The sequence below is a fragment of the Ambystoma mexicanum genome, chromosome 10, assembly GCF_040938575.1.
Source record: "Ambystoma mexicanum isolate Mex_15411 chromosome 10, UKY_AmexF1_1, whole genome shotgun sequence".
Lineage (NCBI taxonomy): Eukaryota > Metazoa > Chordata > Amphibia > Caudata > Ambystomatidae > Ambystoma > Ambystoma mexicanum.
Genome location: NC_090932.1, coordinates 748,491,908 through 748,507,337, shown reverse-complemented (window position 1 = coordinate 748,507,337; position 15,430 = coordinate 748,491,908). Strand labels below are relative to the sequence as shown.

Here is a 15,430-nt window from a genome sequence, read left to right as displayed (position 1 = left end):
TGAAAGTACTTTGTTTCAGGGAGATGCTGAAGCGTCCACTACAATCCGAACACCCCTCGTAGTAGATCCGGTGTCAGGGGTATTGGCCATCATAGCTCAATTGGACGAGATAATCAGATCATATTTTCCCAACCTATCATTGCATTGCACAATGTTTCTTTGCCACTTTACTGTTGATATGTACCTTTATCGTCTTTGTCCCGTTTCCAATCTTTTCGACCTTACTAATGCAAGTACTGTGTTTCAGGGAGATGCTGCAAAGTCTGATACAATTACATTATCAATTGCGGTTGTTCCGGAAACAGACCATACAGTTTCTCCAGAGCCAGAGGTATGCGCATTGACAATACCATCGAATAAAAGAAAGTCGGTCTAATTAGATGTGTTTTGCCAATGACTTATTTTAAATGGATACTATTTTTTGTAGGGATGCATACAAGATCCGTATATTGAACCGGAGGAATGTGTATCAGAGTCGGTTCGCCAGTTTGCTGATGTTAGAGTAAAGATGGTTTCAAAGAAAAGAAATAAAAATAAGGTTAGTTATAAACACTTTCTATTGTTGGCAAAAGTGTTGTGCTAATGCCTTCATTATATGCTTTTTTTATGTCAATTGTACAACACTGTATGTTGGATTTAGACTGAACATCCCTTTTACTATCTGTCCTGTAGTTGCCCAATCGAGTACGGACTATGCAGACACAGACAGCGATACAAATGACAGATGCTGCTTGCCAAACTGTTTTCACCATGGAAGTGCTATTCATTGAGGCGCGTCGTGTTCACACTCGAGATGCCTATGTACAATGGCCAGAAAATGAATTTAATAAGACCGGCAATTCCAGCAAAGTGTTCTTGGACCATTGCTACAATGCATCTGCACCGCCAGAGGAAGACGCAATTGAATTTATAGAAGATAGTTTTACATTACTCGATGACCACTTGACACAATCGACACCCGTCAAAAAAATGCCCCCCAAAAAACAGTCCACATTGATGTTTTCTCCTATCCATCGTCAAGTAACAGATGTTGAAATGACAGAAACTGAAGCATTAACACTATTGACCGACGAAACAGACAAAGATATCGACTATAGTGTGTCCGGTTTGGTTGATATGTCCACAATGGTTCAGTCCGAAACAACAGTGTTGCCAGATGACAGTATAATAAAAGAGGCCAAATACATAGTATTCGACAGCAGCTTGATGGAGATTCTAAAGATGCTGAACTGTGTGCATTCAGTGGGAGGGGAAGTATATGGAAAGCTATTGGTGAGCGTGACTCGTCTAACACAAGGCAGTAACCTAAAAATACATGCCACCTGTGAAAAGTCACATAAAGCATTTTCATGGTCGGCTCAACTGATGCTGTGTGCAGCAGCTTTACTTTTCAGTGGCTCTAGTTTCACAAAGTTATTGGGCCTCATTAGGACCGGGGCGGTCCGGAAATAACGGTGGCGGTAAACCCGGCGCCACCGTTGTTTCCGGACCGCCTGATCCCGACCCCTGCAGGCGGGAGGTGATGTTCCCGCCAGGTCTGACCTGGCGGGTTTAACACCGCCCGCCTGTAGGCGGACGAGGAAACACCGGCAGCATTACAAGATGCTGCCGGTGTTTCCATGATCCCGATTCCCATTGAGTCCCATAGGACTCAATGGGAATGGGGATTTACACCATTCCGCCTCCGTGATTCCCGGTAAACCGGGGTTGTGATGCCCCGGTAATTCCGAGAATCACGGAGGCGGAATGGTAATACGAGTCCGGCATTAACCAGGCGGTTTTACCGCCTCGGTTAACGCCGGACTCGTAATGAGGCCCATTGAGTTTCTTTCAGTTTGTGGGACTACATTTCATTTCTAAAACGCAATACTACAAATACCAACGTTATTATCTATTCCCTGCCATTAATGAAGCTTGTAAAATTGAACAATTGGCTATTGAAAGTACATTCCCAGACAAACGGTTCAGGATAGCCGGCCATGGACAGTGTGACAGCCCTGGATTTTCTGCTAAGTACTGCACCTACCATCTTCAGGACATGGAAAGTAAGAAAATTGTGAGTTTGGTGGTTGTGCAGGTGTCCCGATGTAAATCCTCGGTGGCCATGGAGAAACTTGGTTTTATAAAATCACCGGAAGATCTAGAATCGAGGGGAATGCAAATCGACCTCATAGCCACGGACAGACACGTTTCAATAGCCAAGACAATGAGAGAGCAGTATCCAAATATTAAACATCAATTTGATGTATGGCATGTTGCCAAATCGATTAATAAAAAAATCTCGGCTGCAGGGGAAAAAAAAGGTTTTGAAAGTATTTCTCAATGGTCCCAGTCTTTCAGCAACCATCTTTGGTGGAGCTCCAAAACATGTGATGGGTCTGTGGAAATTTTACTGGAAAAATGGTGCTCACTGATGCACCACTGTTCCAACTTTCACCACTGGACAGAAAACCAACATTTCTACCAATGTGAACATGGCCCTTTGTCCCCAGAGCAGGCACGGAAGAAGAAGTGGTTGATACCATCTTCACCTACACACATTGCGTTTGAGAAAACTCTATCAAGAGATCTGAAGGGACTCACAGACTTCTGTCATACAGGAGATTTGGAGGTGTTCCATAATATGTGCCAGAAGTACAGGCCAAAGAGATTGCATTTTGGCATCCAGGGGATGAAATGCAGGACTTTACTAGCGGTATTAGCACATAATGAGAATGTGGGCCGGGAACAATCTAGGACTGCAGGAAACTTGGGGATGCTTCGCTACAATATGGCCTTTACAAAAAGAAGCAAAAAATGGGTGGTCAAGCCAGTATATGATCAAATGGAATTCGATTTTGTGAAAGTTCTCATTGTTAATGTCGTCGAGATGCATACTCATGGAATCACGCACAAATCTGTTCCGAGCACACATACATTGCCACAAAACATTGCCAGCGTACCATGTCCACCCAGAGCAGAGCTTGTTAAATCGTTGAAATCCCTGTTGAAATGATTACCGTCTGTTTTTATTTTTGCAAACCAATGTTTCTATAATTTGTATAAAGTATGCATTTTGTCTTTTGAAATCTATCCTCTCAGTCCTTTATCTTGAAAATATATTACAATTATTACGATTGCTTTCACATTTCACAGTTTAGTTGAGATACTGCGGAACCTTCATTTTTAGTGTTAATGAACAATGGGTAACAGTGTGTAAGAATATTTGGGTTTTGGCAGTTGACTTGCAATAAAGTTCCGCAAAAAGCTGAATAACTGCTGGACCTACAAAAGGGATTAGACACAGGCCACAAAACATTCTAGGCACGCAAGAAGTACCGACTGTGAAAACATGCCATGTGGTAGGAGCCCATGAAATAAGCAGTGGAGGCCCTATTGGCAAATTTCACCTACAGCTGAGCAGCGCCACGAAGAACGAGCGGCCCCCTATTTCCTGAGCCCATGTTTCAAAATTAATTTTATCATGGATGCGTTGACACGGGATGTTGCAAAGTAGGAATGTATGTTCATTTTGAGTGAAGGTCGCTAGCTTTGAGTTTCGGCTTGGGAGCTGTGAGGCCCCACGCGTCCCTCGCACAGTATAAGGTTCTATTGTTTTTTTACCTTGAGAGGCAGGGCCATTGCGAAAGGGATTGAATTGAAGAGGGGTGTAATAATGTATGATATGATTAGGTTGCCCATTCCGAAACTGCACCTAGTTACATGTAAGTTCAGTTTATGAGAAAACGTTGACACGAACGGAGGATTCTGCATCACGGTCTGCATAATGCCTAGAGAATGGAAATTGCGAATGTAATTTAAGTTTCTCTTTAGACTATTTCATACCAGATCTAATCAAAATAAGAATAGCTGACCGTTACTGATGGGTGACATTGTACTTGTTCGTTCTGTTTGGCATATTGCAATGAAGTGCTAGTACTCCTATCTACCGGGCAACAGGGGCAGGCCAGCATCGAGACGCACGTAGACCACCACTCGTTTCTCCCTGGCTCAACACTAATAAACCATTATATTGTTTTTGCACCTCGTTTTATTGCCCCAGTTTACGCATTAGGTTTAGAGCTCAACATTCTCATTTGCACTATCCGCGGAAGCAAATAGCAGAGTACTTTGATCTTCCACGTTGTATTCTCTCAGTTCACATTGTGTCACCTCTACGCTAATAAAGGAAATGAATAATTGTAATAAAGATCAGCTACTGAGACACTTTTCAATTTTTATCTTTTGCAAACAGTTACATCGTGCCGTTCTGCGATTGTCATCTATTCCAGACCCCGACCAATGGCTTCTTCAACCGCCAGCTGCAGCTACATGTCAATCGCTGGATCTATTTGACCGTATTTTGGGACGACAGACAAGGTCTAATCTGTCCGTACGCGGTACCGGCAATAAGGAGCAACATAACAACCTTTACGGTGGTCTAGTGCCAAGTTGAAGCACCAGCCTTGCAACTCACCGTGCGACCGAAGTGCTTCGATTACCCAAAACTAACACCCTGTGTACCCAAAAGGAACAGCACGTGGCTAACGATAAACATTTGCAGATTTGTTACCCAAAACGAACACCCTGTGTACCCAAAAGGAACAGGGCGTGACTCACGATAAACATTTGCAGATTTATTACCCAAAATGAACACCCTTTGTACCCAAAAGGAACAGGGCGTGACTCACAATAAACATTTGCGGATTTATTACCTAAAACAAACACCCTATGTACCCATAAAGGAACAGCGCGTGACTCACAATAAACATTTGCGGATTTATTAAACGACAGACAAGGTCCAATCTGTCCGTACGCGGTATAGAATAAAAGTTCTATTTTAATTGATTCGGTCACACGCCAATTGTAATCGAATCATTTAATGTGAAATAAATGTTCTTTACCAATTTACCAATTGTACAGTCTTGTTGTTTCCTTTTAAAGTACAGTTTCATATTCCTAATTGTGACGCGCCGCCCTATGAGGCGATGTGTGTTGTTTTCCGGGTTACGCGTCTAGTCGCGTAGGTGACGACTGGGCACGTTTGGCCACGCTGCCCAGCAACGTCACGGAGAGATGTGGAGAATATAAATGATTTGGTGATGTCAGGCTCAGGGGCAGGGGATATGATTTAATGCCGCAAACACAGGTCACCCAGGGTGATGCGGCAAGTGATAAGATTAGCACAAGATGGCCGTGCCCTGCTGCCTGATTTTGCTTGTGTTCATGAGACGAAAACTCGGGTAAGGTGCATATGAAATGTTTGTACGATCGATCGAATTAAAAGCACATGGCCGAACCATAGGGACAACCTTTTTTTCTGACCAAACCATTCCTTTAACAGGTGGCAGGAAGTTGAACAGGGAAACATCTCAGTTTACTGGACAGCCTGCATTTTGTACAGATCTGACCACTTGAGGCCTTTTAAAAACAGTAGGTGGAATTGGTTGCATTGTAGAAATGCAAATTATCAATAGCCATGAGAAATTAGCAACACTTACAATGCATAGGTATTTTTTTCTGTAAGGTATGAAGTTAAGACTTCAGTTTTGCATAATCCCCAAGTTCTGTACATTGGTCATAGCATTGTTGGGTGGGGCCACTCTATAATAACAACATTCTTGTGAACTGAGTGATGTGAATGATACTGCATGCTAGTAACAGCACTTATGTTTTAAAGTCAGCTTTTCCCCGTCACTTGTTGGAGCTCTTCGACGCATTGAGATGTGTTTCTGAAAATCTCTGACTTACCCTCACCTCTAAAATAAATCAAGGTGTCATCTGCACATATTTGGAAATGTTCATTGTGTCACTTGATGACTGATGTTATTGGGCAAATGTAGATGTTGAACAGCAACAAGAACAGAACGGATTGACCCCTGTAGAAGTGCCTTGAGATGCTTGTGCTTTCAAATACATTTTTAATTTGCCTTCTCTGACTCACTAGAAAGTGAACAATTCTTTCCAGTGCACGATATGACAGTATGGTGACACCGAGGCTGCACTTGAATGGCATGCTAGCACCTGTGCAGGTGAAGTTGCAATTAGAATGTGTTGGTTATACATGGTGTGTAAGGCTATAACATGCACAAGATGTCAGCAACTTTCTATATCTTTCTGTACTGGCTTCTGAATGTGCGCTTCTGGCCCATATTGGTTCGCTGGTGTAGCGCTGGCATATAATAGGTGTGCTTATAATATATCAAGATAACAAACTATTTTATCTATGATTAGTAACTAACACAACATCTTGTCAGCTATAGTAGCACCGTGTTTTTCATGAGTATTCCCTTGTAGTAGTTCTTTGTCATACATGATGTTACTTCCTGTGATTTAATCTGTGTCAACAAACCTCTGAGACCAATTCCTGTAAGTCTTTGAGAATGTAATATCACAACCACTTCCACTGGCACTTGGTTAAATTGAAATTCCTGTCTCAAATGAGAAAAGAAATGTCAAAAGAGTTGAAGGTCATTCTTACCTCACTCGTTTCTGAAAAGTTTTAATGTTATCAAATTATCTAAAAAAGCATACCTTTTGATTGAAACAGTTTCCATTATGTACATAATACAATGATTTTATTGCATATGCATTTGTGAAATATAAACATTCGCGGCCATTCCTATGTTCCCAACAATCCTTTCATTTAATGCAAAGCAGCCAAAACTCCTCATTGGTGCTATTTGTGCACTGCACATTTCTCATAAGGATATTTCAAAAGAGTACAACTTGAGTGTCCTAAACTTTTGATCAAGCAATGCTATTTTTCTATTATAAAATAACTGATATGGTTAGTCTATGTTTGGATAATGTGCTTTGCTCATTTAGAAAGGTGTATTGTCCACATTATGACCACACTATATACTGGAAGTATTCATTAGAAATAAACATTGTAAACTAGGGACGTCATTAAGGGATGTCCAGGGGTCTCAAATGCGACCCCCCAGGTCTCCCTTGCTACCCCTGGGGTCTCCCTTGCTACCCCTAAAAAAAAAGCAAAATACATACTTTTTTTTTTTTTTACTTTTATTTATTTAGCTTGGCAGCACAGATACAGGTGAGTAACACATAAGGCATATACAATCAAAACAAAGCAGACAGAGCAGATATGTAGAGCGAATACAAAGATCAGTTTATAAACATGGGGGATACATACAAGGTGGGTACAGGGCTAAGGGGGTAGGCAATTCAGGAGGTAGAAGGGGAGAGGCAAGAGGAGAGGGCTGGAGATGCAGGGTCTGAATCTGCATCGTCGAAAGACATAAATGAGCAAAACTTTAACTAGATATCTCTAGGCCTGGAGTGGGCTGGCTGTTGTACTGCCCAGGATTCTTCGGTGTCTGAAGCCCATGTGACCGCCCTGAGCCACTGTGCATGAGTAGGTGTAGTAGGGCGGAGCCAGCAGAGTAGGACAGAGCGTACTGCAAGCAGCATGCAAAGGCCAGCCAGTTTCCTGGAATCTCGATGGAGCTCTGGGAAGTCATGAAAAAGACACCTCATTGGGGATGGGGTGAAAGGGTGTTCGAGGATAGCTGACATATTAGAGCATACTGTACTCCAGAATTGAGTAAGGCGGGGGCAGGACCAGATCATTTCGATATAGCCAGCGTTGTCGCAGCCGCACCTGGGGCACCTCGGAGAGAGGTCATTCGAGATACGGTGCAGTCTGGTCGGGATGTAGTGGTACCTATGGAGTAACTTGAATTGGATCAGTTTGAAGCGGGAGTTGAAGGAAACCCCATGGATGCGTGCACACACATGGGCCCACCATTCGTCGGTCATTTCGAGTCCAAGGTCGACCTCCCAAGTATGTTTTAATTTGAAAAGTGCAGGGGGCGATCTGGTCGGCACCAGAGTATAACGTCTGGAGACTTTGCCCCTCATAGGGGAGGGTGAGGACAGCACCGTAATTGCAGACTCATCAGGTGGTAACGCAGGGAAACTCGGGTATTTACGTTTAAGGGTTTTCCGGAGGGATGAATATTGAAGCCAAACGGAAGGTCTCTACCTCAGGGACATCGGGAGGTCAGGCCATTCTATGAAATTGTCCTGCTCAAAAATGTCCCGGAGCAACTCATATCCCGCCTCAGCCCACCGGCGAACAATAGAGGGAGGCACTTGTGGGACCTCTGGGAGGAAGTTCCAAAGTGGTAGATTACCGTGAAAGGGATGGGTGATGCCCAATAGTTGCCACGTTTTGGATAGGGCCAGTGACGTGCAGGTCGCCGGGTCGAGTGAGTCTAATACCATCGGCATGGGTGTAATCACCAGGGAACCGATGTCACGTCGTTTACTGATAGATTTTCAAGCCTGACATGGGGTGGGGGGGTCTGATGTGTTAAACCAATATGCGGCGTATTGGAGTTGTGCCACCAGCCAGTACGCGAGGAAATCAGGGGCCCCGATGCCGTCCACCTCCATTGGGGCAGCCAGGGTCTTGAGTTTAAGGCAGACTGTGCCCGAGTGCCAGAGGAAAGTATTTAGGGTACGAGTCAGCGCATGGAGGAACCCGCTATCCAGCCACTGTGGGATATTGGCAAATCTGTACAGGAGCTGGGGCAGTACCACCATGTTCAGTATCCCTATCCTACCCGCCAGTGAGATCGGAAGCTTGCTCCAGCCCTGTGACTTTACTTTAAGATTTGTGAGGCATTTTTGTTAATTCTCTTCAAAGACCCGTTCAGTTTGGCGTGACACTACAATGCCTAGATAGGTAAAGACAGTTTGGGCCCAAGTGAATCCCAGGGTGTCAGGGAGAGGGGGTGTGCTGGCAGTGAGAGGGGACAATGTGGATTTAGAACAATTCACTTTAAGTCCGGAGATTCGACCAAAGAGGTTAGTATCAGGGGAACGGATGAAGAGAAGGGCGTCATCAGCGTATAAGGAAACTATATCCGAGGAACCGGTGGTGCGCAGGGATCTGTGTGCATGACATTGGCAGAGCATGTCTGCAAATGGCTCCATTGCCACAGCGAAGATCAGGGGCAAAAAGGGACAGCCCTGTCTTGTGCCCCTAGCTATTTGAAAGAGGGGGGAGCATCGGTCTTCAGTGCATACTCTGGCTACAGGGTTGGAGTAGAGCAACCTGACCCAGGAGAGGAAAGTGAAGGCCGAATTTACATTTGTCAAGCACCCGCCAGAGGTACTTCCACGAGACAGAGTCGAAAGCTTTTTGCATGTCGAGTGTTGCAGCTACCGCATGGACATTTGGGCTCACCCTGCTTATAATGTTGAAGAGGCGCCTCAGGTTCAGGGAGGTGGAGCGTCCCGGAATAAATCCCGCTTGGTCAGGGTGAATGATGTGTGGCATGTAGGGTGCAAGGCGTAAGGCAAGTAATTTGGCATAGATCTTGACGTCACAATTGATGAGTGAAAGTGGACGATAGGAGCCACATTGAGTGGGAGGTTTACCTGGTTTTAGTAAGACGGTTATTATGGCTTCACGGAGCGAGGGGGAGAACTGACCTACTTCCACTGACTCCTCCAAAGGGCCATCAAGTGAGGGAGTAGGAGTGATTTGAAATGCTTGTAAAATTCAACAGGGATTCCGTCCGATCCTGGGGATTTACCTGAAGAGAGCGAGGCTTCCGAGAACTCCCCGGGAGTGAATGGATTCTCGAGGGAGCCAATGATCTCGGGGGAAAGAATCGAGAGAGGGAGATTATCTAAGTAGGGATCAATTTCCGATGTCGTGGCGCTGTCCGCTTGGGCATATAGGGATTCATAGAAGGAGAGGAATTAGGAATTAATATCCTAGGGTGAAGTGACCAGGGTTCCGTCGGATCTTTCTATTCCGGGTATGGGTGGGGCACCGAACTCTCGGCGGAGTATTCTAGCCAGGAGGCGGCTCGGGCGTTCACCCTCGCCGTATTTCCTCGTGAGGCCGGGGCTGTTCAAAAACCTCAGTTCAGGGTCCACAAGGGAGCACAGGGTATCAAGTTCTGTACCGATTGACGCAAGGATTTCAGGGGTTTGGTGTAGCGTGCATTGGGCTTCCAGTGCGGACAGCATAGCCTCGCTTTCAGCATTTTCCCTTTGAATAGTTTTAAGGATACCGCTTTCCTTGGACAGAGCCATACCTCTGATATAGGATTTGAAGGACTCCCTCGCTATGGGGTTAAACTTAAGGCTCCTGTGAATCAGGGTCATAACACCACGGCTTTGGGTAGAGTAGTTAGTATAATACCTTTGAGGGCCCCATATTTTGGCAAACTTTTCACAATACTCAGTGCAGGCATGTGGTTCTTGCAAAAACAAGACTTTACCCCCAGGGCGTTCGGTCTGAAGCTGCAATAGCCTCATTTTCTTATGATTTCCCAGGCCCCGTACATTCCAACTCATGAATGCCAAGGTGTCCTCACTCAACAGACCAGGGGAAGTCATTGGAGGTTGCGGGTAAATGAAGCGGTGCCCCCCACGGTCAGTGCACAGCATAGTTACATCTGCAATACCATTGGTTCCATAATGCCCTATACTCTACCTCCTTTGTGGATACCAAGCCTTTATTAACATAAAACCCAACTCCCCCCACCACCTCCCACATCCCTCCCCCAATCATAGGAATGATAACCCCGTAACCAAACAACCAAATCCAAACCAATGGCATCAACGCCTGGGGGGCCTGTGAACTGGCCTGGCGGCAATGCTCCGAAACGGGAGGCAATGTAAGGATAAACATGTTTCCTAGTGATGGTATCGGGCGCCACCCAGGTAGAGTCCATCCCGGGTAGGCGAGGCACGGACGCTTAATAGGGAACAATTTGCAAAAGACTGGGATGACTAGTTTCTCAGTCAATCGGATCCTGACAGTATGTGGGTTCAACAACACATAACGAGATTACAGTAATGGGTAAACACTACAGAGGAGAATTCAACTATAAATCCAAGAGTCTCCCCTGAGATTGTGAAGTCAACACAAGGACCAGTGCGTGCCTGTCATGCGCAGCCAAGGCGCGCAGGCAGGGGACGGCCCCTTCCGACACTCATTCATCCAGTAGCCATTTCTTCAGTGAAGCAGTGCCCCAGGCCAAAAACAAACAGGCAAGGGACACAGTATCAGCAAGCTGTGTTGCAGAAGAGGATCAACCTGGGAAGTGTTCGTTGATGAATCTGGAGGCCTCTTCAGGGATTGTGAAAAAGTACACCTGGTTTGAGTGTTCAATTCTCAATTTGGCTGGGTATAGCATGGAGTATCTGACCTGGGGGTCTCGCAGCCTCCTCTTCACTGCCAGGAAGGTTTTACGTTCCTGTTGGACTGCTACCGAGAAATCCGGATATAGATGGATCCTGGCTGCGCCCAAAAGGAGTTCTCCCTTGGCCCTCGCCGCTCTGAGGAGGGTGTCACGGTCTCGGAAATTTAGGACTCTGGATATAATAGGTCTCAGAGGTGCGCCCGGTCTGGGTTTTGCTGTGAGGGCACAATGGGTTCTCTCGATTGCGAACTGTGGGAAGAGCTTTGGAGTGTCCAGCAGTTGCAATAGCATATGTTCGACGTAGTCTTCCATGGGTTCATTTATGCCATCCTCGGGTATTCCGATAATGCGGAGGTTGTTGCGTCGCGAGCGCGATTCGAGGTCCTCTTTCTGTTTCTCGACCTCGGAGACACGGCCGGTGAGTGTGGAAACCTCCTCCCTGAGGGAGCTCAAGTTATCCTCGGTGGTACTCACTCGTGTCTCGATTTCAGCAACCCGCCCATCGGTCCTCTCTATATGCTCCTTGATGGAGCAGATAGTGCCGTTCATGTCGTCAAGCTTGCTGTGGAGAGTGGTGAAGCCCTCCCAGATGTATTACAACATTTTTTGAGAATCTGCCGGGTCTGAGGACGACAAATTGGATGGTTCCTGCTCGGACGTCTCCCCCACCGGTCCTGCTGGGGTTTTGGTAAACATATTGATCGAGCCTTGTTTCTTTCCAGCCCCCTTGGTCATGACAGCAGAAAGAGGGTAGGCCCAGAGGTCCAGGAGGATGGAGGGGGTGCCAGGGCAGGACGGGGGGAGAGCAGGACACTGAGGATGGACAGAGGGGCTGTTCGAGGCGTTGTGGGCACCCAGAGGGCCTCAGTGTCAAAAAAGGGAATGCAGAACTGTAGCAGGCTGTGGGGCCTCTGGTCGACAGCGATCACCGGATCAGGTGATCGGGGGGACTACCCCTCACCGCGGCAATGCGAGGGCACAAGTAGCCAGCAGGTGAGCACAGCAGTGTTGATTGTCTTGATGATCCCAGATGAGGGTCAAGGACCGGGATCAGTGCGCCAAGCCCGAGGTGCAAACAGTAGAGATTATGTGCTCTGGTGTGGTTGGGTGAGCCGGGGGGACCACCCCTGAGTCAGCCGTGAGGGTGGCAGAGGCATCCAGCCAGGAGGGCGGAAGCAGGCGAGGGGTAAGCAGGGTATACACGGTCAGGCAGTGCCACAGCAGACAGAGCGGGGATCCTCGTGTCCCAGGATGTTTAGATGCAGCGGGGAGTCCAGATGGCGTGCGTCGCTGCTGAGATGACCACTGTGAAGCACCCCCCGTCACATCCCATCAGGGCCCAGAAGGCCGGGGCCCCAGCTGATGAGTATGGGCACCAGGGAGGCAGGGGTAGTGTTGTAGTGAAGTCTTCCCATAGGTGCTTTACAGCGAGAGAGCATAGAGACCATGTCTGGGGGGGCCCAGTCCAGGAGTTAGCCATGGGGGAACTTGCCAGCGAATTCAGGTGTGTGGGGGCCCAGTGCCCGAGGAGTCTGTGTTCCCCCAGCAGCTCCCAGTAGGCGACCGTGGGAGCACAGTGTGCCCGGAGGAGCAGAGGGATAGCAGAGCGCGCCGCCAGCCGTGGTAGGAGCCGGTCAGAGAGGCTCAGAGCAGCTGGCGGCATGGAAGGACTCACCGCAGCTGGTAGGATCAGGGTCATCCCTCGAGGTGGGCCCCCAGACGGAGGACACATGGACCGGACCCTCCAGAGGTGCCGGAGGGCAGCACGCCACCCAGGAGGGGCAGCGGAGCAGAGTGTTCTATGTTCAGGGGGAGGCCCCCAGGTCGCAGTCAGGGGACCGATGCCTGCGCACGGCCACAGCGGCTCCACAGGGAGTAGGGGAGAGGAACAACGCTGCAACCCACAGCGCCCCTCCCCCACAGCAGGCCCGAAATCCCCAGAGTCACCGGTGCGCGGTTCTGGAGCAGATGTGTGGGACAGAGCAGCGCCAGCTCCCGGCCCGATGCAGACACGCTGGATCTCCGCAGTGGAGTCGGCTGGAGAGGCGGCTTTCCGGCAGCACACGGCCAGGTCACCCAACCACCGGATCAGGCGGCTGGCCCAGGGTTTAGAAGGGCACCGAAGGAGAATTAAAGTCAGAAGACGCCTCTCAGAACGGAGCACACAATCAGGGGGCCTTCTTCTTTGAGCGCAACAGCGCCCCCCTTTCTTTTTATTTAATGCATGCCTGGGCTGTGGTCAGCGCCATATGGATCTTTGCTTCTGGAGTGGCCACTTAAAAAAATTAACATGGGTTCCACAAGTCTAACACTTTCAGCAGTGACCCTAAATAGGAAAGATTAGGAATACCAAATAATGTGTCTTTTTGGAATTCTTTACAATAATTGCTAGACTCATTAAATGTTTATTTCAGGCCCATTTCAGGGAGTGATTCACTGGTATAGTCTGTTCTTAAACATCTCAACACATGCTTTCATCCTTCTGAGGTCGATAAGTAAGTACCAACACAGGTGGTGATATTGTATGTACATATTTTCTATATAAAGCGCCTAAGTGCTATATAGTAACACATCATTATCATTTGGCCATGGACGTCTGCTTGCATTCACAGTTATTTGGTCAAATGGGCCAATTCACAATGATCTTATTGATACATATGGCGATCCATTCTTGTATGAAATTTATATCACATTATAGTGATATAGTAACCATATTTTTCGTAGTGTACTTAGGAACAATGCTATGTGAAGCCACTTCCTGTTTTGTCAAGGGGTGAAAGGTTGTGTGCGATCGCTTCCCGCAATATCACTTTGGGGTGGGGTCAAATGACATCACTTCCTGTGATGTCATCAGAGGTCAAGGGTTGTGTGATATCACTTCCGCTACCCCAGGCATTTTGGTGAAAGGACGTCCCTGTTGTAAACATTTAAAAAGAGGTGATTCACAACACATTGTATCTCAAAATGTCTTTCCTTCCTAGAAATTAGCATACTGGAGATGGTGAAGGCCAATGATCTGTTTCTTCTGTGAGCACTGAGGAAATGTTTTGTTTGCTTGCTGAGCACTACAAACACTAGCAATTCAGAAGCCCAGTACCCCACACAGTTTCAACCAATTGTAGAGGATTGTGTAATTAGGGGTCCTATAGTTTGCGTAACCAATGGGACGTCGTGTATTTAGTGATGTTTATAGTGGTCATTTGTAGGGGGGGCTTAGTTGCCCCACCTGATTTTAAGTAGCCAATCACATATTCACACTTTTTTAGACTAGTATCGATCATATACTTAGATGTTCACTCAGAACCAATCACCCATACTCATAGGTTTCTTTAGTTTGCCATGTAGGATGAGGTTAGTAACACATATGTAAACCTCATTGATGATGAGGTTTCTTTATAAAATCTTCTTTTTACTAAGAATGTTTGAGTAAGAGGATTGAGCGAATTCGTTGATGTTCGTTATGCTCCCTGTTTTAGATAATTGATTTTAAAACAGTCTTCCTTTTGCCAACTACCTGAGTCGTTTCGATCATTGATGTATGAATAAAAATCTGCATCCCCATCCATCTCCAGGGTAATTGCTACTCATCTTAAAGGACTGGGCTATCCAGTTCACCACCCTTACCACCTTCACTATGAACAAGGATCCCTTAGTGTGATGGAGACATTCCTGAAGGACACGAGTGATGGCACTGTCTATCTCCAAATAACCAACAAGTCTCTTTCCATGCTGTTCTAATTCCTGTTAACCACCTAAATACATAGCCTATTGCTTCTTCTCCTGCACTATACATATGCTTTTATTTGGGTGCACTACTACCAGCATGTTACACTGATATATAATGCGTGAGGTATATCTAGTTAATATAAAATCCACTGCCAACTTGTTTCTCTTAATGCCACTAGAAGAAATTGAATCTTTTAAGTGGTGCACTGTAAAGCCTGTGCTTTTAGCTTTTCTCATTTTACATTCTTGTGCAATGCTTGAATCATCTCACACCCAACAATCGAGATCTATGTAACAAATCCTCTGCATTTTACCATTGTCATTTCACCATTTAAAGACGGAGGCAAACTTAATTTCCCGTTATGTGACTCACGAATATTCGGGGATCATCAATGCAAAATGTGGCGATCTGATAATATTATAGATCACATTTTGGGGTGCAAACCTCTCCCCATCTTTCCAAAGCACCCACGTACGCCCACCCCCCTGTCTCTCTACCAGCACCCAGTACTACAACAGTGTTTCTGATTTCT

At 46.5% G+C, this 15,430-nt stretch overlaps 1 protein-coding gene across 1 annotated transcript in view; it reads right to left on the bottom strand.

Annotated features, from left to right (window-relative positions):
- LOC138491711 (arylacetamide deacetylase-like) overlaps positions 1 to 15,430 on the bottom strand; it is a 196,484-nt gene that overhangs the window by 107,455 nt on the left and 73,599 nt on the right. The gene's annotated exons all lie outside the window — the stretch shown is intronic.